General features: G+C 47.3%; 1 long non-coding RNA gene across 1 annotated transcript in view; it reads right to left on the bottom strand.

Annotated features, from left to right (window-relative positions):
* Positions 1–2,675: 2,675 nt before the first annotated feature.
* The window catches only part of LOC123522188, a 68,534-nt gene continuing 67,553 nt past the window's right edge, over positions 2,676–3,656 (bottom strand). Inside the window, exon 3 of the long non-coding RNA XR_006680469.1 lies at positions 2,676–2,811. This is a non-coding gene — a long non-coding RNA (uncharacterized LOC123522188). The remainder of the gene's footprint in view (positions 2,812–3,656) is intronic.

Here is a 3,656-nt window from a genome sequence, read left to right on the forward strand (position 1 = left end):
TTTGTTCAATAAATATTTCTATAGTTCTGTAGCAATCCTTTTGGGCTTGCCCACATATCGAGAATTATCTGCTCAACATCTCTTGGTGGCGTTTCCCAGTCAATTATGAGAACCCTAGAAACACTCAACACACACGGATGAAAATCTAGGATCACTTTGCGCTAAAATGGTCCATGTTAGGAAACAATGAAACATGATATAGAATATTTTTTCTATGTATGCCATGCCCCGTCATTAAGATCCTTAGTTTTGTACTTTGCATGGCAAAGTCACCCAGGTAATGTCTGGTAAATGGAAGTAATTTCAAAACATCAAGCACTCATCACTCTCACTGATTCCCTGGGCCCTTTTGTCCATCCTGCTCTGCACTAAGCCAAATGATGAAATATGCCAACACACAATGTCTGTTTTTTAATTAGACCTTCCTGTTAAACAAACCCAGTGTCATTGAGTCCGTTCGGACGTGTAGTGCCCCGACAGGACAGAGTAGAACTGCCCTTTGGGTTTGGGAGGATGTAAATCTTTACAGGAGCAGACAGCCTCATCTTTCGGTGAGGAGTGGCTGGCAGCTTTGAATGACTGACCTTCCAGTTAGCAGAGCAATGCGTAACCCACTATGCCATCAGGGGGGTTGCACTAGTCATTAGTTCTTTTTTTCCACACATACACACACACACCTAGCTTGATGGGGGTGGGTGGAGTATAGAAAAATGTAACAATGACAGAATTCTTTGTAATGGATTTCACGTGCTTTTCACAGTGTTGTTGTCTTTCCAGCAGGTTCCTCCCTGCCCCCCACCTTGTTTTGAGACTTTAGGTTGTGACGCTACGGAGTAGAGTGTGGGATCCAAACTCCAAACTCATGGCCATCAAGCCAATGCTGACTCTGAGTGACTCCTCTGTGGGTTTCCAACACTCTACCATTTATGGGAGTAGAAAGCCCAGTCTTTTTCCCACGGAGCTGCTGCTGCTTTCAACAAACTGCTGACCATTTGGATCGTGGACCAATGGGTAACCACTACACCATCAGGGCTGCTTAAGGGTGGGATAGGGGCATGCTATTCCCCTTAGGCTGACCTGAAAGCTAATGACTTACGCTAGCATACATTAATCAGTAACTAATCATTGTCCTCCTCTTAGTGTGCCTGGCGCTTTGACCGTGCGTGGCCTGTTGCCTACTCTCACAGAGCTCTGGGTCTTGCGACAGAGGGGCACCTGCAGTGGCGTGTGATGGATGCAGTGGCTGGGGAAGCAGAGCAGGCCATGGAGGTGTATGAACAAACGCCACACAGGGTGGTTGATGAAGCCAACCGTGTAACACCTGCGAATAGCACTAAAATGTCATGAAAACCCAGCATATAGTTTCACATTTCAAACACAACAATACTGTAATTTCAGATGCACAGCATCCAGAGTCCTTTAGTTTCCTATTACTGAGTAATGAAGACGCAAACCGGCAGGGTAGAATCAGAATGACTCCGTCCCCGTGTCCATCAAAGAGGGCTGTTTCTCTGTGCTTTCTCATTTACACTTTCCATGTAAAGCCTTTTACAGTTCCACCCCTCCCGGACCTACATGATGCTTGGTATCAAAGTCAATCAGTAAAACAAGTCACTGAACTCCTAGAGCTTGAATGTTTAAGAGTTTACACTGAAAGTGTTGGGAGTCTGTTTCTAGCCAAGGCAGGCTCATGTGCTTTGTGACTTCCAGCCACCAGAGATCATTCTTTGCGCCCCCTCTTCCCTTCCATCACTAGGCCAGGGCACAGCTCAGCATAGAGCGCTGGCTGAGCCGAAGAACACTCAGCTCCGCTCTGAGGGTCGAGAGAAGGTGTGAGTGAGGCCATCTGCAAAGCAGAGGGGTCCCTGGCAGCCAGCATCGCATCTGTTAGAAAACAGAGCCAAGAACAGACTCCCAACCAACGGAGCAGCAGCAGGACTGGCACCTCCAGAAGAGAAAACGAAACGCATCAGAACCCAAACTAGCTGCTAACGAGCTGGTTTCCACTAGCTCGCGAGGGATCACGAGAAGGGATGATCTCACCCAATTCAGTCTGTCATTTGAAGTTGCATGTTTAGGGGTGTTTGAGTGAGTTGTGGAGTCCATGGTTGGTACACACAATTAGTATCCTTGGCTGATAACTAAAAGATTAAGTTCTAGCCCACTTAGAGACAGTGCTATGCCAGTTGCATCTTTCCTAAAAGTCCTACTGTAATGCACTTGAAGTTCTTAACCTGGACACCCCTCCCAGGTGTTGCATTACATGGTGGTCTCGATGGAGTAGACCTTCCTTAGAATTCAAGGCCACTCACGATCTGGAGTGAATAAACCCAGAAAACCGCACTCCTTCCAGCAAGTAGCTTAAACAAGGCTTCTCTCCTCCTGAGTTTGTCATATGTTCTACTCCGACTTCACGCAAGGGCTAGGGTCTTGATCAGTGTTGCCTGCTCTTCCACCCTCACATCAGGGCAGGCATTAAATCAATATTTGTTGAATTACCCCACGTGTTCTGACCCTATCAGTAAGCCCTGCATATTTTGACCAGGGGATTTCTAAGCAATCTGTTCCATCTTGCCCCATAGGGCTCTCAAGATCTCTGCATTTTACTGTCTAACCCACATCCTGTTGTGCACAGGTACTCACTTGCAAAAGCCGTTTCCTTTGCTAACATCTGAATTGCCAAAAGCTCCCTCACAGTGCTGTGTGATTACCTCCAGAGCAGGACACTCACTGCTGGTATTGTTTGGAAAGCAGGTACCGGCCGAGATTGTTCTTCCTGGACACAGACGCAGGCAGGCTCCAAAGGCGCCTCTGCAAGAAAGAATCTCAGCATCAAAACGGTCTTGAACCAGGCCTCCCCTCCTGAGAAGCAAGCTATCCAATGGGCAGAATAGCTAGCTCTAGCAGAGGGATACAGCTCTATGCAAATGGTGAACTTTCATACTTAGTGAGCGAGGGAGAGGACTGCCACCCTCCTGCTTGGGGCTTTTGGCATCACAGGTCCAGGTTGTGAATTCCCAAGTGGTGGGGGGATTATGGTGATCCCCTGGCTGCAGAGTAGAACTGCTCCACAGACTTTTCAGGGCTGTGAGTTTTTAGAAGCAGATGTACCGGCCTGCTTCCTAAGGTGTTTCTAGGTGGGTTTGAACTACCATCTCCCCGGCAGCTGGTTGAGTGCTTTTCCATTTATGCCACTGAACTTGATAGCCAGGCATATTTGGGTATGGCACGTGCCTTGGGAGCCACTTAAATAGGGGCTTAGGGTGTCACCGAGAAGTTTCTACTCTCAGTGCTTCCATCACCAGTTGTGAAAGACCAGCACGTTAAAACCAATAATTTCATATTTGAGAACCATCATGGGTTCAAGGTTTTTCAGTGCCTAGTCCCCAAGAAGTGAACCTCCTATTTCTTCTTTCTGATCTATCTAAGTCTGGAAGCTCTGTGGAAACCTATCTACCACAGGTGACCCCACTAGTTCTTGAAATGGCCTAGTCTCCAGCATCATAGGACATGTAAGCCACCACAGTATAACAAACTGACAGGTAGATTTGGTCAACATACAGCCAAGAGGTTTAGAAGAGAGCTACCTGGCCAACTGACTGGAGAAGATACATAGCCGTGCCCATTCCAAAGAGAGATGACCCCAAAATGTGAAA

The sequence above is a fragment of the Echinops telfairi genome, unplaced genomic scaffold, assembly GCF_000313985.2.
Source record: "Echinops telfairi isolate 266 unplaced genomic scaffold, ASM31398v2 ScPeMD7_3533;HRSCAF=4204_0, whole genome shotgun sequence".
Lineage (NCBI taxonomy): Eukaryota > Metazoa > Chordata > Mammalia > Afrosoricida > Tenrecidae > Echinops > Echinops telfairi.